The sequence below is a fragment of the Hordeum vulgare genome, chromosome 6H, assembly GCF_904849725.1.
Source record: "Hordeum vulgare subsp. vulgare chromosome 6H, MorexV3_pseudomolecules_assembly, whole genome shotgun sequence".
NCBI classification, from domain to species: domain Eukaryota; kingdom Viridiplantae; phylum Streptophyta; class Magnoliopsida; order Poales; family Poaceae; genus Hordeum; species Hordeum vulgare.
In genome coordinates this window covers 246,679,476-246,702,763 of record NC_058523.1, presented here as the reverse complement: position 1 = coordinate 246,702,763, position 23,288 = coordinate 246,679,476, and the positions used below count along the sequence as shown (strand labels likewise).

The 23,288-nt window shown below is 48.6% G+C and overlaps 1 long non-coding RNA gene across 1 annotated transcript; it reads left to right on the top strand.

Annotated features, from left to right (window-relative positions):
- The first annotated feature begins 11,529 nt into the window (after nucleotides 1-11,529).
- LOC123404682 lies at nucleotides 11,530-13,089 on the top strand. The gene is made up of 3 exons (XR_006611892.1): nucleotides 11,530-11,583; nucleotides 12,393-12,515; nucleotides 13,013-13,089. It is a non-coding gene; the product is annotated as an uncharacterized LOC123404682 (long non-coding RNA).
- The last annotated feature ends 10,199 nt before the right edge of the window (nucleotides 13,090-23,288 follow it).

Below are 23,288 nucleotides of genomic sequence, written 5' to 3'. Positions count from 1 at the left end.
CGCAAACAGGGCGTTGGTGGCGGAGGTGGAGAGGCTGAAGAAACAGAGGACCGAAGTGTATGATCAAATGGCTGCTCGGAACAAACGATGGACAGCTCAGGAGAAGTATGTGAATGACTGGGCTGTCCAGATGATGAGTCGTCTAGCTGGTAAGTCTGATGATTTGTCGAGTGATTGTATCTTGTGACGAACACTCGGTTTGTAATTCCTATTTGCTCATTTTACTTCATATTTTTGTGGTGACGCCGAAGCTGAAGCGGCGGCCGTGGTACGATCCATGAAGGACAATGTGCCACTCAGCAAGGACGCCAACCGGAATCTACTCCGGGCTCATATCCGCGTAGGCAAAGTGGGTCCGTTCATCAACCGACTGAAAGAAATCTTCGGCCGCATTGAGAAGGAGCTTTGGCCGGAAGATGAGTCGCGGGAGAAGATGGAGACTCTGTTCGGGCGACTGGGGGAGATTCCGGCCCGAGTGCAATCTTGGAAGAAATCGGCAGCGCATTGCGGTGCTGATGTGACCCTGTCCTTGGTCCGAGTCCATTGCAAAGAAGTGCGGGAAGATAAGATGAAAGCCTTGAAAGTCGCCAACACGAAGAAGCTTCAATTCGAATACTTCATGGAGACATTCCTGGAGACTGCGACCCGCATTGCGGATGGAATCGACCTGGATACCTTTGTGGAACCCTCCAGTCCTGACGCGGGCCCAGCTGACTCATGATCGAACTCTATCCTCGGTATGCCGAGTGTTTGTCTGTAAGATATTCTGGCCACTTCTGTTGGCTGTCATACTTTTAGATCGGTGCGGGTAAGCTTGATCCGCACCGAGTCTGTTATCGTTTCTAGACTGTTGGAGTCACAACGAAAACACTTATTCTTTTGCTTGAATGCTGTTTGGAGTTGAACACTTAATGTGTACTCGTAGAATATTAGGACTTAGGTGATTGATGATCAGTGCTATGTTCCCGAGTGTAACGTATAGAGCACACTCGGAGGAGCGATTAGTACTTAGGCGATGCAGGATCGCAGCTAAGTCCTCGTGTGTGACGTGAAGTGCACACTCGAAGGAAGATTAGTACTTAGGCGATGCGTGATCGCAGCTAAGTCCCCGAGTGTGACGTAAAGTGCACACTCGGAGGAAGTTAATACTTAGGCGATGCAGGATCGCAACTAAGTCTCCGAGTGCGACGTGAAGTGCACAGTCGGAGAAGTAAATACTTAGGCGATGCAGTATCGCAGCTAAGTTCCCGAGTGCGACGTGAAGTGCACACTCGGAGAAGTTAATACTTAGGCGATGCAGGATCGCAGCTAAGTCCCCGAGTGCGACGTGAAGTGCACACTCGAAGGTAGTTAATACTTAGGCGATGCAGGATCGCAGCTAAGTCTCCGAGTGCGACGTGAAGTGCACACTCGAAGGAAGTTAATACTTAGGCGATGCAGGATCGCAGCTAAGCCCCCGAGTGCAACGTAAAGTGCACACTCAGAGGAAGTTAATACTTAGGCGATGCAGGATCGCAACTAAGCCCCCGAGTTCGACGTGCAGTGCACACTCGGAGATAGTTAATACTTAGGCGATGCAGGATCGCAGCTAAGTCCCCGAGTGCGACGTGAAGTGTACACTCGGAGGAAGTTAATACTTAGGCGATGCAGGATCGCAGCTAAGCCCCCGAGTGCGACGTGAAGTGCACACTCGGAGGAAGTTAATACTTAGGCGATGCAGGATCGCAGTTAAGCCCCCCGAGTGCGACGTGAAGTGCACACTCGGAGGAAGTTAATACTTAGGCGATGCAGGATCGCAGCTAAGCCCCCGAGTGCCACGTGAAGTGCACACTCGGAGATAGTTAATAATTAGGCAATGCAGGATCGCAGCTAAGTCCCCGAGTGCGACCTGAAGTGCACACTCGGAGAAGTTAATACTTAGGCGATGCAGGATCGAAGCTAAGCCCCCGAGTGCGACGTGAAGTGCACACTCGGAGGAAGTTAATACTTAGGCGATGCAGGATCGCAGCTAAGCCCCCGAGTGCGACGTGAAGTGCACACTCGGAGATAGTTAATACTTAGGCGATGCAGGATCGCAGCTAAGTCCCCGAGTGCGACGTGAAGTGCACACTCGGAGAAGTTAATAATTAGGCGATGCAGGATCGCAGCTAAGCCCCCGAGTGCGACGTAAAGTGCACACTCGGAGAAGTTAATACTTAGGCGATGCAGGATCGCACCTAAGCCCCCGAGTGCGACGTAAAGTGCACACTCAGAGGAAGTTAATACTTAGGCGATGCAGGATCGCAGCTAAGCCCCCGAGTGCGACGTAAAGTGCACACTCGGAGAAGTTAATACTTAGGCGATGCAAGATCGCAGCTAAGCCCCCGAGTGCGACGTAAAGTGCACACTCGGAGGAAGTTAATACTTAGGCGATGCAGGATCACAGCTAAGTCCCCAAGTGCGACGTGAAGTGCACACTCGAAGGAAGGTGTTACTTAGGCGATTCGGGATCGCAGCTAAGTTTTTTTTGTGTGTGGCCATAGTCTACAACCACGGAAGAACTCTGAATCTGCAAAAGAAATTTAATCTGTTGTATATTATTTCTCCAAAACTTGTTCGTTACACTGCTTCAGTCGGCGATCACGTATAAAAACGCTTGAGGAGGTCTCCGTTCCACGCGCGGGGTTCGTCGGTCTCCTTCTGAATGTTGTAGAGTCTGTATGCCCCGTTGTTCAGCACCTTTGAAATGATGAAAGGACCTTCCTAGGCCGGAGACAACTTGTGTGGTCTTTGCTGATCCAGTCGGAGCACCAAATCGCCAGCCTGGAACGTGCGGCTTCTGACATGTCGTGCATGAAAACGTCGCAGATCTTGCTGATAAATTGTTGAGCGAGTAAGTGCCATCTCGCGCTCCTCCTCTAGAAGATCGACTCCATCTTGCCTTGCTTGTTCTGCTTTGGCTTCGGAGAAGAGTTCGACTCGCGGGGCACTGTGAAGCAGGTCACTCGGAAGGACCGCTTCTGCTCCATAGACGAGGAAGAACGGTGATCGGCCTGTTGATCTGTTCGGAGTGGTGCGGAGGCCCCAAAGTACTGAAGGTAACTCGGTTACCCATGCACCAGCAGCATGTCCTATCTCTCGCAAGAGTCGAGGCTTCAAACCTTGAAGGATAAGTCCATTTGCATGCTCAGCTTGTCCATTGGATTGCGGATGTGCTACGGAAGCAAAATCCACTCGGATACCTTGACTCGCGCAGAAACCTTTGAATCTGTCCGAGTCGAAGTTTGTCCCATTGTCCGTGATTATGCTGTGAGGCACTCCGAATCTGGAGATGATGTCTCTGACAAACTTCACGGCTGTGGAGGCGTCGAGTTTCTTGATGGGCTTGGCTTCTATCCACTTTGTAAACTTGTCGACTGCCACCAACAGATGTGTGTAGCCTCCTTGGCATGTCTTGAATGGTCCGACCGTGTCTAATCCCCAAACTGCAAACGACCACACAAGTGGGATTGTCTTTAGTGCAGATGTTGGCTTGTGGGACTTGTTGGAGTAGAACTGACAGCTTTCGCATCGATCGACCATAGCTTTGGCCATTTCGTTAGCCTGCAGCCAGAAGAATCCAGCCCTGAACGCCTTGGCGACGATTGCTCTTGAAGAAGCATGATGGCCGCAGGTTCCCGAGTGGATATCCTCTAGGATCAACTGCCCTTCCTCTGGGGAAATGCAACGTTGGAGACCGCCTGAAACACTCTCCTTATACAATTGACCGTCAATGACAGTGAACGCCTTCGACCTGCGAACTATTTGTCGGGCTTGGACTTCATCTTCTAGAAGTTCTTGCCTTAGGATATATGCCATAATCGGCATAGTCCAATCGGGAATGATTACCAGAATCTCTGTGACCAGATCAACCATAGCAGGCACATCGACTTCAGTCGGGTCTGTTGCGCTCTTGGGTTGTACTGGCTCTTCCGTGAAGGGATCTTCTTTGACTGAAGGAAGATGGAGGTGCTCGAGGCAGACATCACTCGGGACGGGTCTCCGAGTGGATCCGAGCTTCGCCAACTCGTCCGCCGCTTGGTTCTTCAGTCTTGGAACATGATGAAGTTCTAGACCTTAAAACTTCTTCTCCAGCTTCCTGACTGCATTGCAGTAGGTTGTCATAGTGGGGTTCCTTACGTCCCACTCTTTCATCACTTGGTTGACCATCAAGTCTGAATCGCCGTAGACCATCAGGCGACGGACGCCGAGTGAGATGGCCATGCGCAATCCATAGAGAAGAGCTTCATACTCTCCCTCATTGTTAGAGGAATCAAAGTGTATCTGAAGCACATACTTGAGCTTGTCACCCTTTGGTGATATGATGACAACACCAGCGCCGGATCCATTCAACATCTTAGACCCATCGAAGAACATTGTCCAATGAGCCGAGTAGATGTGAGTCGGTTGCTGCTGTTCTACCCATTCTGCTATAAAGTCAGCCAGGGCTTGAGACTTAATAGCTTTCTTGGCCTCGAACTTGATGTCGCAGTACATCATCTCCATCGCCCACTTCGCCACTCGGCCTGATGCGTCCCGATTGTGGAGAATTTCCGACAACGGAGCATCAGAAACGACAGATACCGAGTGGTCTTGGAAATAATGAGCCACCTTCTTTGCAGTCATATAGATCCCATAGATAAGCTTTTGATAATGGGGATACCTCTGCTTGGAAGGTGTCAGGACTTCGGAGACGTAGTACACTGGCCGCTGAACTTTGTATGCTTTGCCTTCTTCTTCTCGCTCGACTGTAAGAACAGTACTGACGACTTGATTTGTAGCCGCGATATACAGAAGAAGGGGCTCTTTACTGAGCGGAGCAGTAAGAACCGGCTGGGTGGAAAGTAGGACTTTGAGGTCGTCGAACGCGACTTGGGCTTCGTCTGTCCACTTGAAGGTATCTGATTTCTTCATGAGTCGGTACAGAGGAAGTGCTTTTTCACCGAGTCGACTGATGAACCTGCTCAAAGCTGCTAAGCAACCTTTGAGTCGTTGAACATCGTGTATTCTGACCGGCCTCTCCATTCGGACGATGGTCCCGATCTTTTCGGGGTTAACATCGATCCCTCGTTCGGAAACGAAGAAACCGAGTAACTTTCCGCTGGGAACACCGAATGAACACTTGGCAGGATTTAGCTTGATATCGTACCTACGAAGGTTGGCGAATGTCTCTGCCAAGTTAGTCAGCAGGTCGGAACCTTTGCGGGACTTGACTACGATATCATCCATGTATGCCTCCACATTGCGACCGATCTGGTCGAGGAGACATTTTTGGATCATGCACATACAGGTAGCTCTTGCATTCTTCAGACCGAAAGGCATGGTGATGTAGCAGAAGCACCCAAATGGGATGATGAAAGCTGTTTTCAACTCATCGGGACCATACAGACGGATCTGATGATAACCCGAGTAGGCATCAAGAAATGATAAACGCTCGCACCCCGCAGTCGAATCGACAATTTGATCTATGCGGGGGAGCGGAAAATGGTCTTTCGGGCAGACCTTATTAAGGTGCTTGAAGTCAATGCACATTCGGAGTGACTTGTCCTTCTTGGGCACCATGACTACATTGGCGAGCCACTCGGAGTGGTGAACCTCGCGAATGAATCTGGCAGCTAGCAGCTTAGCCACCTCTTCTCCGATTGCCTTCCTCTTGTCCGCGGCGGACCGGCGTAGGCGCTCTCGGACGGGCCGAGCAGCGGGATCCACATGCAGTCGGTGCTCAGCCAACTCCCTAGGTACACCCGGCATGTCAGATGGCTTCCATGCGAAGATGTCCCAGTCCTCACGGAGGAATTGGGTGAGCTCGGCTTCCTATTTGGGATCCAGGGTGGTGGAGATGATCGTCGGGGCGGCAGACTCGTCCGTCGGGTGGATGCTGACCTTCTTAGTCTCTCCCGCCGACTGGAACGCGGACTCAGAAGCTGGCTTCTTTGAGCGCATTAAGTCGGCGGGGTCAATTATCTTCTTGTACTCTTCGAGCTCGAGTACAGCCATCTGCTGGTCGGCGATCCTCGACCCCTCTTGCAGAATACTCCTCGGCTCGCTGGCGGTTGTCGGTGATGGTGATAACGCCTTTTGGACCGGGCATTTTCAACTTCAAGTACACATAACACGGTCGTGCCATGAAACTCACATATGCCGAGCGGCCCAGAATTGCATGGTAAGCGCTCTGGAAGTCCACCACCTCAAACGTGAGCTTCTCCTTGCGAAAGTTCTTGTCGGAGCCGAAGATGACCTCCAATGCGATCTGGCCGAGTGATTTGGCCTTCCACCCTGGGACGACTCCGTGGAACTGCATATTGCTCTCGCTAAGTCTGGACATCGGAATGCCCATCCCCTTGAGAGTGTCGGCGTACATAATATTCAACCCGCTGCCACCGTCCATTAGGACTTTGCGCAGTCGGACTCCTTCCACCACCGGGTCGACGACCAGAGCCTGCCTTCCTGGGGTGGGGACATGTGTTGGATGATCCGACTGATCGAAGGTAATCGCAGTCTGAGACCATTTGAGAAACTTGGGGCAGTCGGAATGGCCATGTTGACTTCTCTGTTCACTAGCTTCAGTCGACTCTTGCTTTCGACGTCAGCGAAGATCATGAGGGTTGCATGGACTTGGGGGAACGGATCCTCCTTGTCCTCCTCATCCTGTTCAGGATTCTTCTCACTCGGATGCCCTTCGCTGAACCCCTGGATCAGGAGACGGCACTGCCGAGTGGTGTGCTTTGCGTATATCGGGTTACCTTCCTCATCCATCTTCGTATGGATTGGACAAGGCTGGTCCAGGATGGGATTGTTGAAAGGCTTTTTCTTGGGGGTGAACTGCGCTTTCCCTTTGCCCTTGAATTTGGCGCTGGTTGCAACTGCAGCTTCTGCTTGCGGTGTGGGCGGAACCTTCGGTTTCTGCTTCCGAGTGTTACCTCCGTCGGCATCGCCGACTGTCTTGTGTTTGCCGCTCCGGATGCGGTCCTCTTCTTCGCCATTTGCATAGCGAGTTGCTATCTCCATCATCTTGCTCATGGAGATGTCGCCGGTTCGACCAAACTTCAAGTACAGCTCCCTGTACCGCATGCCTGCCTTGAAGGCGCAGACTGCTTGATGCTCGGTGACGTTCTCCACCGTGTGGTAAAGAGTCGTCCATCGCTGGATGAAGTCGCGCAAGGACTCATTCGGCTTCTGGACACAGTGCTGAAGCTCCACAAGACCTGCTGGGCGCTTGCACGTTCCTTCGAAGGTTCTGATGAACACTCGGGCTAGATCTGCCCAACTGTAAATGCTTGAGGGGGCCAACTGGTTCAGCCAAGCTCGGGCCGAGCCGTCGAGCATCAGAGGGAGGTGCTTCATAGCGACATGGTCGTCTCCTCCTCCGATCTGGACCGCCACTCGGTAGTTGTCTAGCCATGTTTCGGGCTTGGACTCTCTTGAGAATTTACCGATTCCCGCAGCCAATCAGAAGTTGGGCGGGATATCAGCCGAGCGGATGGCTCGACTAAAACACTCGGGGACAGATACGATGGCCCTGCTTCCACTCGGACGATCCATATCGCGGCCATCGCGGTGGGCTCGACCCCTCTCGACTCTTCGCTGAGCGATTCGGCCCCTTGCATCGGGTCTTGGGTCGTAAGTATCGCCGACTGAATGCCGATCATCATGATGCCGGGACCCGCAGGGTCCACCCCGCGGAGGGGTGCGTGAGCGACAGCGATACTGATGAGATCCAGGACTGTGAACCGATCTATGCGTGTTTGCATGGACGGAACTATTATGGATCCGATTGTGTGACTGGGAGACTGCCGAATTCTGCTGCTGCGCCGTGCGCAACAGGGCTCGGATTTGTTCGATTCCCCTTCCTCCCTCTGAATCAGTTGGCTGGAGGGAATCGGCAATCTGGGCAGCTGCGGCCAGGTTGAGGAGAGGTGTGCGGAACACCTCCACGTTGCTCCGCCGAGTGTGTCGGCTGGCAGAACAACGAGGCGGACGACGCGCACCGGATGCTTCGCCAACTTCACCTCGGTCGCCCTGACGAGGATCTTCATGGGAGTTGGCCATGTGTACTTCTGCTGCAGGCCCACGACCCACGTACTCGGTATGAAGCTCAGTCGGAACCGAGTCCCAGCATTGGGAGCGTGGGGCCACTACAACAGACTCCAGAACTGCCACCTGAGAGGATGCGATCTGGCGCGCTCGGGCATGCTGCACCCAACGTTGGAGACGCGGACTGCGGGACCGCTTACTGCGGCGAGTGACGAGGGTGTAATCCGGAAATGGAGCCGATTGTTGGAGAAGAAGAACGCCGCGAGCGCTGGCACGGAAGTGCGTGGCCCCGCAACGGGGATAGATGATATAGATACTAATGGTGCACCACACAAGTAGTGCGCCACTACTATATAGTAGTGGCGCACCATGTGAGGTGTGCCATTAGTGTGATGGACACTAATGGCGCACCACACACTCGGTGCGCCACTACTATATATATATATATTTATTTTTTTGCAAAACTACTAATGGCGCACCAGCAGCTGGTGCGCCATTAGTAACCAGGGTTACTAATGGCGTATCTGTTAGTAGTGCGCCACTACTATAAATTTTTTGGTTTTTTTTTGCAAACTACTAATGGCGCACCACAGCTAGTGCGCCATTAGTAACCAGTGTTACTAATGGCGCATCTGTTGGTGGTGCGCCACTACTATTTTTTTTGCAGAACTACTAATGGCGCACCACAGGAGGTGCGCCATTAGTAACCAGGGTTACTGATGGCGCATATGTAGGTGGTGCACCATTAGTAACCTGGGACCACTTTCATTCTCTCCACCTCCTCCTCCTCCTCCACCTCCTCGTCCAAGCTTGTCTCGGGTGCCTCCTCCTCCTCACCTCATTTGCATCATAGTGTCCCAATATTGTCCCCGCACCCTCCCCCGCTCCACCAGCGCCGAGCACCCACCGCACCCTCCCCCGCTCCACCGCCGTCGCCGACCCCCCGCACCCTCCCCGCCCCGCTCCACCGCCGCCAATGACCCCCAGCACCCTCCCCCGCTTCACCACCGCCGACGACCCCCCGCACACTCCCCGGCCCGCTCCACCGCCGCCGACGACCCCCCGCACCCTCCCCCGCTCCACCGCCGCCGCCGACCCCCCGCACCCTCCCCTGCTCCACCGCCGCCGACGACCCCCCGCACCCTCCCTGTCCAGCTCCACTGCCGCCGGCGACCCCCCGCACCCTCCCCCGCTCCACCGCCGCCGACGACCCCCCGCACCCTTCCCCGCTCCACCGCCGTCGACGATCCCCCGCACCCTCCCCCGCTCCATCGCCCCCGCCGACCCCCCGCACCCTCCCCTGCTCCACCGCCACCGACGACCCCCCGCACCCTCCCCTGTCTCCTCGCTCCGTTCCCCTGAACGGAATCGGCCGAGCGCACCACCCACCCCCTCCCTCCCCCCGAGCGCCATTGCTATCCCAAAAAAAATACTAATGGCGCACCTCTCTAGGGTGCGCCATGGCTATCCAAAAAAAAGATTACTAATGGCGCACCTCTCTCGGATGCGCCATTGCTATATAATTTTTTTTACTAATGGCGCACTCCATGTAGATGCGCCATTGCTATCAAGAAAAACATTCTAATGGCGCACCGCTCTGGGTGCGCCATTCCTAACCCCTCTGCCCTTGCCTCTCCTGTGCCCTCTCCCTCGTCCACGGAGACGCCGCCCACCCCCTCCTCCATCCTTGTCCACGGTGACGCCACCCACGGAGACGATGCCGCCGCCGGCGCCCTCCCCCTCCCCCACCCCCATCCACGGAGACGCCGCCCACCCCTCCCCCACCCTCGCCTCTCCTCTGCCCTCGCCCTCGTCCACGGAGACGCCGCTCCTCCTCGTCGCCGCCTGCGCCGCCGCCTCCGCGCTCAACGCCTTCCACGTCCCCTCCATCAAGGCCCAAGACCACGTACGTATGTCGTCCGCCCCTCCCCTCTCCTGGCCTCTCTCTAGAGCAGTCTTCTGTAGTTGAGCCCTCTGAACCGCGAGCGCTCGCCTGAATCCGTCAGGCGATTCGCGGAGGTGGTGTCGTCAGTAGTAACGCCGGAATTTCGCGATCCTGTGAGGAGCCTAGTAGTAGGGTTCGGGGCTCGACGTTGCCGGTGGGGGTGAGCTTTTGGGGATCTGGCCGGTTCTTTGTCCGTGAATTCGCCGATCTGCCCGGATGCATCTTGGCAGGGCAGGTTGATTGTACCCGGATATTCGTTTACCTAGTATTCTATACGAGTACAAGTGTTTAGGCTCTTACGAGTTGTATGAAAGTTGGGTTCAGATTCCATGGCTTGTTCCTTGCGGTCACCAAAAAGTCTGTTGCTTTATCATACATGATTTTCTCGTTGTTGTGGAAGGCACGCCTTCAACCCCCCTGCTTGGTCCTGCTTTATACATGTAGTAAAGCCTGATTATTGATTCTCTTGTGCTCCCGTAGGTAACGAAGGTAAATCGATTCCACAAACAGATCAATGGGAACGACAAGGTTTGTGCTTTTACGCAAAACGAACGGAGGGAGTACTTCTATTGTAGCACCACTAACAAATTTTTGAAAACAAATGTGACAGGTGACCTTGACCTTCACTCTATCTGCAAATTTGGAATCACTTTTCACGTGGAACCCAAAGCAGGTGATATTTTCATTCTAGTAGGATGTGCAATGCTAAACTATTCTCTAAATGTGTAGATGCCCAGTAATCTGTAGAGTGCACCACCCACCCCCTCCCTCCCACCGAGCGCCATTGTTATCCAAAAAACTAAAATATTACTAATGGTGCACCTCTCTTGGGTGCGCCATTGCTACCGAAAAAGAGATTACTAATGGCGCACCTCTCTGGGATGCGCCATTGGTATACAAAAAAAAGATTACTAATGGCGCACCGCCTGGGATGCGCCATTGCTATCAAAAAAAATTACTAATGGCGCACCGCTCGGGGGTGCGCCATTGCTAACCCTTCCCCCCCCACTAAAATCCAGTCCCCTTTCTATCTGCCCCAATCCATCTCTCACACGCCCACCGCCCCGACCCGTACTGCGCCGCCGCCGCCCCCGCGCCTCCGCCGCCGCCCCCGCGCCTCCCATCTCGCTTCTCAGTTCTCTCCCCACTCCCCAGATCTGGCAACCTCGCTCCGGTATAGAAGGACGCCTCCTCCCACGGCCGCCGGGCCCTCGTCCTCCACCCCATAGCCACCGCGTCCGACCTCCATCGCGCCGCTGCCTCCCTCCCTCATCGGCAGATCCCACACCCTAGTAGTCTTCCACACACCCATGGACGACGGCGACAGTGTCGCGGCAGCCGCCTGCCTCCTGTGCGTCTCTTCTGGCGACGGTACCCGCACCCACCTACGACGCCTGCTGCCCAAAAAGCGCGATGGAGGCGGGCGGACCCAAGTTGGCCGCGTGGGGTGGATCCCCGTCCACCTCATTCTCTCGCCTCGGCGTGTCTCATGGGGGAACTCGTGGCCTACGACGGCGGCGAGCAAGGAGGCTCCCACTGCAGCTCCGAGCACCTTCCCGACATGCTGCATGGCCTAGACGGCCAAGGTAATCCCTTATTTCTTCGCCATCCTGCCAAGTACGTACATAGCTTGCAGCAATGTCATGTGTTGCTGCTTCCTTGGGCAGACTAGCGCCGCAGATCCGGATGTTTGTCACATACATTTTTTTTCAGAGAGAGGAACGAACACTCGTATGCGGAATAGATACCATAGTATGTTTGTTTGCAAGAGATCCGTGGAACTCAAATAAAACTCTAAGTATAGGGATGAAGTCATCTAGGAAATAGATCTGAGGACAATGGTGAAGTTACAAAATAAAAATCAAATCACTTGCACATATCAAACTGACTTCTGAGCAGGAATTTGGTTGCTCCATAAAAGCTGCAGTTTTACAATTTGTTCTTTCTTGAGTTCCACGGATGCATAGCTCCCTGAGTTGTTTGGCTGTTTACATGCATGTTTATAGGCTATTTTGTGCAACTAAATAAATTCATTTATGGTTGTCAGATACTCATGTCCTTTATTAGCTTGATGAGGTACACCTTATGTAGGACTGAATTAAAAATATTACACTTCTCGGTGAAAACTTTATCTAGCATATGCAATGTTATGTTCTGTGAGCAGTGTCAAGTTAGAAGAATAAGTTATGCATCTAAAAACAAATCTCTTCTTTTTTTCATATTCAAAGAAAATAAGTTAGTTGTTGAGTGTTTACTTCCCAAGTGACAGGCTCTTTTTGCTATGATTGCAATGTGGCTGCTAATGACTCACTGTCTTCAAAATGCTTTTTATTGATCAATAAAACTATTAACAAGCCCTGTTAAACAATAACAAGCTCTGATGCTCTGTTTTCAGTGAGATTGCGAAGAACTTGCCACTTGCACCAGTAAAGCTCCATTGCACTATGCCTGCTGAAGATGCAATTAAAATCAAAGAAGGTGAATCTGGGAGACAGCCTTGCAGAGACACCTTTGAAAGGTTCGTTTATTATTTCAAACTGCTTAGTTTTGTAGATCATGCCCCAAAATAAATAGGTCTCAACATTATTAGTGCTAGTAGTTGATAGTCTGTCAATTGGGTTGAGGCAGTTTATGTTCATTTTTCTAATGTATACTTCTATTTCTCTGCAGGATGTATGATACCCGTATTAGCAAATCTTAAGTGGTGAAGTCGATTCATGACCGTAATGCTTGCAGTCTTGACCCCCCCCTCTGGGTCACTGGTCGTGATAAGCATTTCATATTGTACAAACAAAAGTTTTGTTTTTCATTGAGATTCTTTGTGTCAAGCAATATGTGTAACTCCATCTTAGCCTGCAGAATACACAAGAACTGTTAGTTTTTAATGCTTTTTTGTATTTTTGTCCTATTGTTGTATCGACACAGTTTCAGTTCCTTTAGGTACACTTTACTTACCTTAAGCTCTCAACTATTTGTTTGTTGTATTGTTGGCTTAATAAAACTGATGTAACTCAGTTTCTTGTATGTACCCATGAGGACCGTCATGGTATCCACCCGCACCCTCTTGTTGGCTTTCTATGCGGTGCCTCAGCCTCCTATAGATGACCGAAAGCTTGTAGTAGCATCATCATCATCTCTGTCTCCTTCCTCATGAGCTTCATGTCGTAGATGAGGTCGCAACCGAGGTATGCCCTCCTCTCCTCCCTTCTCCTTCCTATCAAGTGCTTGTGTGAAAAGCAATTTTAACCGAAAACCAATGTATGTTTGTTGTGAAGTGTAGTACATAGTGTTATTTTTCCTGCTGTTAAATTTTACAGGTTGAGAAATATGTAGGTTAACATCATTTGGTTGATATTTTGCTTCTTGGTCTTTGTAGGAGTTGATGTGAGATTCAATTCAATTCTCTTTTACATATATGGTCTTGGTAGGTGTTTTAGTTTTGTAGTGTCTTTTAATTTGATATGATTTCTATTCTTCAAAAATATAGATCATGAGAGTAAAACTAAATCTTCTTGTTGCAGTTTTGCAGTGCTCTTTTAATTTGATATGATTTCTATTCTTCAAAAATTTAACTTTGGATACTCATGCGTGTGCTATTGAACTTATAGGTTTGCATCACGGATGCCGTCGACGGTGGGCATACATGCTGTGGCGAAAGCTCATTGCATATTGTAGTTTGAACTCATGCTTTTGTTTGTTAACTCTTGTTGCATATGTAAACATGTTGTGAACCCTCCTTGAATATGTATGTGTGTTTTTCTGAAACTATGTTGGATATATATGCATGTGTGGACTTTGAACTCATCATCGGTTTGTTATTTTTGTGAACTTGTAATATATTGGATATGTATGCATGACCATTTCATTTGTGAATTCTTGTTGCATATGTACGCATGCTTTTGTGAAACTATATTGTTGTTGTGATCTATTGGATATGTAATATATTGTTGTTGTTGTGATCTATTGGATATGTAATATATTGTTGTGATCTATATTGTTGTTGTCGGGATATATTGGATATGTAATATATTGTTGTTGTCGTTATGTATAAATCATGTGCCCGTTGGCACTCGACTTACATGGGGACATTCGGCTTATATGTAAGCCGAGTGTTTTCACTCTTGCTCTCGGCTTACCCTGGATAAGCCGGTCCTTGGTAAGGCGTGTGTTATAAGCCGAGGAAAACAGTCGGCTTATATGTAAACCGAGTGTAAACCGTTGTAAGCCGATTTTTTCGGGCACTTGGCTTATATGTTTTTTCCTGTAGTGTGTGATCTCTATATTCTGTGCAATAATATGTTTTGTAACCTGTGCAAATATCAGAAAAAAATAAAAAAACCTAATATTCATACTAGTGGCGCACCACTCACCACTTTAGTGGCGCGCTGCAAAAAAAACACTAGTGGCGCATCGTCAACTAGTGCGCCATTAGTAAGCCAGAGCAGGTGGGTAAATATGCCCCTGGGAGGCATACTAATGGCGCACCATGAGCTATACTAATGGCGCACTGCCTGGTGCACCATTAATATACGAGATACTAATGGCGCACCACGAGCTATACTAATGGCGCACTGCCTAGTGCGCCATTAGTATACCAGATACTAATGGCGCACCATGAGCTATACTAATGGCGCACTGCCTGGTGCGCCATTAGTATACCAGATACTAATGGCGCACCATGAGCTATACTAATGGCGCACTGCCTGGTGCGCTATTAGTATACCAGGTACTAATGGCGCACTTGTTGTGCGCCATTAGTAAAAAAATCTAATGGCGTGATGCTAGTGGCGCACCTATAGTGCGCCATTAGTAGCCAAAATAGGTGCGCCATTAGCAAGCCTTTTCCTAGTAGTGGTCAATGCTTCAACGATTAAAGGAAGGCCTTTCACAACTTCACGCCGTTGAACCCGACGAGCACGTCATTCATGAAGACATGTGTGATAGTGATGATGATGATGCATTTATTGATGATGATTATTAGTTTGTAAGATTCACAACTTAAATTATATATACTTTAATCTTTATTATTCATGTACATATTATTATTCATGTCAGTTATTCAATTTTTTTATGTTGTACTAATTTCTTTTAGTCTTTATCATGCCAGGTCACCAGGTGTGGAAAGATGGTGGGCGCTGGTCCAGATCGCTCGAAGGGTTCTTCCCAGGCGCCCCGCACGAGGGGTGGTACTTCCCTTCCACCCCTATCTCTCCGTAGAGCCTTGGCAGACAGTCTGTCGACACCACCCGTGGGTTCTTCTTCGTCGGCGGCATTGCCCACTGGGAGAGGTGCTGGTCGGGTAGGGAAGAAGGGGAAGGGTACAGGGAGAGGTGGTGGCCGCGGAAGATCTTGGAGAGCCGTCCTCGCCACCACCACCAGCTCATTCACCCGATCATAGGACTACTATGGTTGACCCGTTTGCGGAGGAGGCTACGGGGACTCCGTTCTAGGAGCCTATTGTTGACGGGCATTCGTCCCATGAGACTCCGGTCCAGGAGCAGCCTCGGGTCGAGGTGCATTCGGCCCAGGAGCAGCCGGAGGAGACTACGGTTCCGGAGGCTTCACCCGACGTGGAGAGGCCCGGATGGGAGACCTGGCCGGATCGTACCGAGTTGCCGGATTAGACCGAGGGTCCGGGTGGCTCAGGGGGCGGGGATGGCGGGGATGAGCTTACGGATAGTGAGGGTGATGTGCAGGTGGACGGGGCCACCGTGTACAATCGTGGTAGTACACGTCTCCCGGTCGCGCCGGCTACCCGCGAGCAGAGGCCGGTGATTAAACCTGAAGGAGATAGTAAGTACATTTACTCTTTTTTAGCTTTTTCCTTCAAGTTTGTTCAAATATCTAATGCGTTGACCTTATCATACTGCAGGGGATGGGTACACCCTCTTGGAGTCCGCAGGCCAAACTCCGTCCTTGGTGTGCTTTGCCGGACAAATTTCCCGGGGTTTGTCACGTTGCCTGGTGAGGGTCAAGTTCCTACACTAGGATTTTCCTAGGAGCAGTAGCAGGCTGCGCACGCCCCGCCGGAGGAGATTATGGATGGTTTCTTGTGCCACACGAGGGCCGAGATGGTGATCAAGAGCTTTTGGGTAAATTATCCTTTTACAGAATCTAAAATTAACAATATAGCTAATTATTGTACTAATCGTTGTTTTCACGTTTGATTGCAGACCTTCTATAGGTGTGAGGATGGATATGAGGAGGAGGCGGCCAGGGTTCTCGAGGCCGAGTGTAGGCGGTTACTACAGAACTTGCGCCACGAGGCTCGGCCGCAGGCTATTCGAGATTACTATGCCACGCGTGGTATTAAGAAGCAGAAGACGGATTATCGCGGAAAGTTTCTGAAGAAGGAGCAATACATGAAGGTAATTACCTATTCTTAAGTCCTTCTACATAGTTTTCTTGATTTCATTCATAGGAATAGCGCTGAAAATTCTTTCTAATAACTTACAGGTGCCCCCGAGATGGTGTGCGGATAAGATGGATTGTTGGGAGGCGTTAATTGATGAGTGGTGCGCAGGCAGCTGGCGAGCCGTCCACGAGAATGCGAAGGATCGGCGTAGCCAAATGGTTGTTGTGCCACACCATCAAGGCAGTGCCAACTTACTTCAGTTTGGACGAAACTGGGTATGTGATTTGCTTCATGATTCATGCAATTCATTCTTGATGCTAATATTTTGTTCCTCTCTTTTAGGCGCATCACAATAAGACGGAGATGCCACACTTGTACGACCTTTATGGCATGGCCCATACTGCCTCGTACAAGAAGGCGAAGGCATTCTCTGAGTCTGACCTGGATGATCCCAATAACTTCACCAACATATCATCCCACCAGAAGCTCGTGGCATACAGGGACGCGGGGAAGGCTACGAAAGGGGATGACTTTAACCCTAGCCAGGAACCTCTGGATCCAGAGCTGGTGATGATATCTGGTGGCGGGAGGCCCCATGGCTCGATAGCCATTCGAGATGGGATAATACGTTGTCCACTCACTCTTTCGGAGATCAAGGCGCGCCAGTCGAGAAGCTGTCCTGAGATAATGCGTCGTCCACGGCTAGTCGAACTTGCCATCGAGGTTAGTTGTAGGACTAAGAACACTTTCATCCATTTCATTATGTGTGTCACCATAGATCATTACTGTGGTAACGAGGAATGGTGTTTCAGGCTGCTCTTCAGAAAGATAGATTGGCAAACCAGGCTGCTCTTGAGAAAGAGAGATTGGCAACTCAGGTTGCTCTTGAGGCTGCACTTGAGAAAGAGAGATTGGCAAGTCAGGCTGCTCTTGATGAGAGAGACCACACCACGGCACGATTGATTGAGGAGGAGAGGTCCCGGAATGAGGCGGGTCAACGGGCCCTGTACGAGCTTTTTGTGGTAAGTTTTTTTCACATTAGCCAAATCATGTGTGTAATGTCTGTTTCATTACTAACTAATACGACCCACTCTTCAGGGTCTGTGCGAGAAGAGCGGTCAAGTCCCTTCGCCGATGCCCGTCTTCTCTTCGATTGGCACGGCGAGTTTCATTATAAACTAGTATTAATAATTGAGTGTCATCATGCTAACTGAGACATTGCAAAATATCTATTCTCCAGAATAACTCCCGAGCGGCATCGCACGACCCTTCTCCAAGTGTTTCTCCTCCTTGATGACCACTACGGTAAGTTTCTCTTCTCCTCTTTCATATTCTCCTTGCCTTAATTTCCCCAACAATGACATAGTTAGCCCATTTAGCTCCAAAAAGACATAATTAGCCCATTTAGCTCCAAAATGCCATAATAACCTCAAAATGGCATAAGAACCTTGGTTAGCTCATTAATATTATATACTTAGCTTGTTTTCCTCTAAAATGAGATAATTAGCCCATTTAGCTCAAAAAACACATAGTTAGCTAATTTAGCTCCAAGAAGAGGAGAATAGGAGAAGAAATAGGAAAAATGAAAAGAAAGAAGAAGAAGAAGAAGAGAAGAAGGAGAAGGAGGAGGAGGAGGAGGAGGAGGAGAAGGAGGAGAAGGCCAAGGACCTTCTAGTCCTTCTCCTCCTCCTCCTTCTCCTCCTTCTCCTTCTTCTTGATTTCTTCTTCTTCTCCTCCTCCTCCCCTTTCTTCTCCTCTTTCATATTATCCTTGCTTTAATTTCCCCAAAAAGACATAATTAGCCCATTTAGCTCCAAAATGCCATAATAACCTCAAAATGGCATAAGAACCTTGGTTAGCTCATGAATATTATATACTTAGCTTGTTTTCCTCTAAAATTATATAATTAGCCCATTTAGCTCCAAAAAGACATAGTTAGCTAATTTAGATCCAAGAAGAGGAGAATAAATAGGAAAAATGAAAAGAAAGAAAGAAGAAGAAGAAAAGAAGAAGGAGAAGGAGGAGGAGGAGGAGGAGGAGGAGAAGGAGGAGAAGGCCAAGGACCTTCTATTCCTTCTCCTCCTCCTCCTTCTCCTACTTCTCCTCCTTCTTGATTTCTTCTTCTTCTCCTCCTCCTCCTCTTTATTCTCCTATTTCATATTATCCTTGCTTTAATTTCCCCAAAAAGACATAATTAGCCCATTTAGCTCCAAAATGCCATAATAACCTCAAAATGGCATAATAACCTTGGTTAGCTCATGAATAATATATACTTAGCTTGTTTTCCTCTAAAATGAGATAATTAGCCCATTTAGCTCCAAAAAGACATGGTTAGATAATTTAGCTCCAAGAAGAGGAGAAGAAATACGAAAAACGAAAAGAAATAAGAAGAAGAAGAAGAGAAGAAGGAGAAGGAGGAGGAGGAGGAGGAGGAGGAGGAGGAGGAGAAGCCCAAGGACCTTCTAGTCCTTCTCCTCCTCCTCCTTCTCCTCCTTCTCCTCCTTCTTCTTGATTTCTTCTTCTTCTCCTCCTCCTCCTCCTCTTTCTTCTCCTATTTCATATTATCCTTGCTTTAATTTCCCCAGAAAGACATAATTAGCCCATTTAGCACCAAAATGCCATAATACCTCAAAATGGCATAAGAACCTTGGTGAGCTCATGAATATTATGTACTTAGCTTGTTTTCCTCTGAAATGAGATAATTAGCCCATTCAGCTCCAAACAGACATAATTAGGTAATTTATCTCCAACAAGAGGAGAAGAAATAGGAAAAATGAAAAGAAAGAAGAAGAAGAAGAAGAAGAGAAGAAGGAGGAGGAGGAGGAGGAGAAGGAGGAGAAGGCCAAGGACCTTCTAGTCCTACTCCTCCTCCTCCTTCTCCTCCTTCTCCTCCTTCTTCTTGATTTCTTCTTCTTATCCTCCTCCTCCTCTTTCTTCTCCTCTTTCATATTATCCTTGCTTTAATTTCCCCAAAAAGACATAATTAGCCCATTTAGCTCCAAAATGCCATAATAAGCTCAAAATGGCATAAGAACCTTGGTTAGCTCATGAATATTATATACTTAGCTTGTTTTCCTCTAAAATGAGATAATTAGCCCATTTAGCTCCAAAAAGACATAATTAGGTAATTAGCTCCAACAAGAGGAGAAGAAATAGAAAAAATGAAAAGAAAGAAGAAGAAGAATAAGAAGAGAAGAAGGAGAAGGAGGAGGAGGAGGAGGAGAAGGAGGAGAAGGCCAAGGACCTTCTAGTCCTTCTCCTCCTTCTTCCTGATTTCTTCTTCTTCTCCTCCTCCTCCTCTTTCTTCTCCTCTTTCATGTTATCCTTGCTTTAATTTCCCCAACAATGACATAATTAGCCCATTTAGCTCCAAAATGCCATAATAAGCTCAAAATGGCATAAGAACCTTGGTTAGGTCATGAATATTATATACTTAGCTTGTTTTCCTCTAAAATGGGATAATTAGCCCATTTAGCTCCGAAAAGACATAATTAGGTAATTTAGCTCCAACAAGAGGAGAAGAGGAGAATAAATAGGAAAAATGAAAAGAAAGAAAGAAGAAGAAGAAGAAGAAAAAGAAGAAGAAGAAGAGAAGAAGGAGAAGGAGGAGGAGAAGGCCAAGGACCTTCTAGTCCTTCTCCTCCTCCTCCTTCTCCTCCTTCTTCTTGATTTATTCTTCTTCTCCTCCCCCTCCTCTTTATTCTCCTCTTTCATATTATCCTTGCTTTAATTTCCCCAACAATGACATAATTAGCCCATTTAGCTCCAAAATACCATAATAAGCTCAAAATGGCATAAGAACCTTGGTTAGCTCATGAATATTGTATACTTAGCTTGTTTTCCTCTAAAATGGCATAATTAGCTCATTTAGCTCCAAAAAGACATAATTAGGTAATTTAGCTCCAACAAGAGGAGAAGAGGAGAAGAAATAGGAAAAATGAAAAGAAAGAAGAAGAAGGAGAAGAAGAAGAAGAGAAGAAGGAGAAGGAGGAGGAGGAGGAGAAGGAGAAGGCCAAGGACCTTCTAGTCCTTCTCCTCCTCCTCCTTCTCCTCCTTCTCCTCCTTCTTCTTGATTTCTTCTTCTTCTCCTCCTCCTCCTCTTTCTTCTCCTCTTTAATATTATCCTTGCTTTAATTTCCCCAACAATGACATAATTAGCCCATTTAGCTCCAAAATACCATAATAAGCTCAAAATGGCATAAGAACCTTGGTTAGCTCATGAATATTATATACTTAGCTTAATTTCCTCTAAAATGGGATAATTAACCCATTTAGCTCCAAAAAGACATAATTAGGTAATTTAGCTCCAACAAGAGGAGAAGAGGAGAAGAAATAGGCAAAATGAAAAGAAAGAAGAAGAAGAAGAAGAAGAAGAAGAAGAAGAAGAAGAGAAGGAGGAGGAGGAGGAGGAGGAGGAGGAGAAGGCCAATGACCTTCTAGTTCTTCTCCTCCTAATCCTTCTCCTCCTTCTCCTCCTTCTTCTTGATTTCTTCTTCTTCTCCTCCTCCTCCTATTTCTTCTCCTCTTTCATATTATCCTTGCTTTAATTTCCCCAACAATGCCATAATTAGCCCATTTAGCTCCAAAATGCCATAATAAGCTCAAAATGGCATAAGAACCTTGGTTAGCTCATGATAATTATATTCTTAGCTTGTTTTCCTCTAAATGGGATAATTAGGCCATATAGCTCCAAAAAGACATAATTAGGTAATTTAGCTCCAACAAGAGGAGAATAGGAGAATAAATAGGAAAAATGAAAAGAAAGAAAGAAGAAGAAGAGGAAGAGAAGAAGGAGAAGGAGGAGGAGGAGGAGGAGGAGAAGGCCAAGGACCTTCTAGTACTTCCCCTCCTCCTCCTCCTCCTTCTCCTCCTTGTTCTTGATTTCTTCTTCTTCTCCTCCTCCTCCTCCTCTTTCTTATCCTCTATCAGATTATCCTTGCTTTAATTTCCCCAACAATGACATAATTAACCCATTTAGCTCCAAAATGCCATAATAATCTAAAAATGGCATAAGAAAATTGGTTAGCTCATGAATATTATATTCTTAGCTTGTTTTCCGCTAAAATGACATAATTAGCTCAAAAACATCATATTTTGTTCTTCTTCTCACTTTCTTATTCACATTTTTGCAGATTGGATATACTACATGCATGGAAGTTGGCATTCATGGTGTTGAACAATGTCGATGGATGAACTTTATATGTATATCATCTAGTTTTCATTTGAGTTGATGAACAATGTCGAACTATAGGCATATGTATATATGGATAAACAGTGCAATACTTTGTATGTTGGTTCTTTCGATATATGGGGATGTACATTGATTTATATGTATATCATATATGTGTGGTAAATTATATATATGTGTTGGCAAGTGTATGTGTGGTGAACTATATATCATATATGTGTGGTGAATTATATAAATGTGCTGTCAAATATATATATATATATATATATATATATGCAGTGAAATAATATAAAACAAAAAAATAGGTACTATATGGGCTCTTTGCCGTCTGCCAGCTGATGGCAAAGACCTGTGCCATAAACTGGCAGATGGCAAAGGTGCCACATGGCACCCAGCTGTGCATCCTGGGGTGTCTATATAGGCTCTTTGCCGTCTGCCTCCAGGGTGGGCAGACGGCAAAGAAGAGGGCACAGAGGAGGGGGGAGGAGGAGGCAGACGGCAAAGAGTGGAGGGGGGAGGAGGAGGAGGCAGACGGCAAAGAATAAGGGGGAGGCATACGGCAAAGAATAAGGGGGAGGCAGACAGCAAAGCCTCCGTTAACCCCTAACGGAGGCACGCCTGTCGGCTGCCGTCTCGAGCACTTTGCCGACTGGTCCTATGGAAAGCTGACGGCAAAGAGCTTTGCCGTCCGCTTTGGGGGGACAGACGGCAAAGAAGGTCCTATGCCGTCGTAGGCTGACGCAGAAATTTTGCCGGCCATGAGATTCTTTGCCGTCTGTGGTATTCTCTTTGCCGTCCGGGATTTAGTCTTTGCCGTTTGTGATGGCAGACGGCAAAGAAGCTGATTCCTGTAGTGATAACACTATAGCAAAAGCTAAGGATGTCACACTGCTCCTTGAGGTTGTACCTGTTCTCCATGCCCTTGATACCGGCAGCCATGAATTCCAAGAAATCCAGATCATTGGCGCTGTTGTTAGGGTCATCGACCCCTCCAACCTTTTGATGAAGAGGCGCCAGTGCTTGCTCGATCCCTTTGACGATGTATCCCCGTGCTGAGAAGGACAAGATTGTGGTTCGAGGGCACAGTGAAGCGGTGACCATCGGCATCTGATCCGAGGATGATTGCGGAGACGACGGTAGATGATACCGCGGAGGCAAGGGTCCGAGAGAATAAAGGGGGATTTTCCACTCAACGACTAAGGACGGGACAGTTGTGCTGCCGGGGTTTGATGCCGTTATTTCACGGGACTGTCGTTCTTTTACCAGCGGTTCCCCTTTTTTTACTCCCCAACGGCCATAGTTCGGTGGCCCCCACGACCTACGGTAAATGCGCGGATCGGACGTGGGTCGTGGGAGGGACAATTGTTTCTCGACACGTGTCCATGCATTAAGCGAGCCTAACCCAAAATTCCGAGTGACACGTCTGTTGTGCTACTGCAACAAAAGATCTTCCAATGGCGCCAGAAATAGGTGTGTTGACGGCACCAGGAATCCTTCTACTACGGCTACGCCTTAAGGGATTTCCTAGGAAAATAAGCAAAGGATTTCCCCCGTGGCCTTGGAGCCTTGCGTTGGTGTACCCTCGAAGCGGAAAGGGTGATGTAGCGCAGCGATGGTAAGTATTTCCCTCAGTTTTGAGAACCAAGGTATCGATCGAGTGAAGGAGTATCACAAGAGCCTGCACAAACACAAAGAACCTGCTCCCAACGCTATGAAGGGGTTGTCAATCCCTTATAGATTGTTCGCCA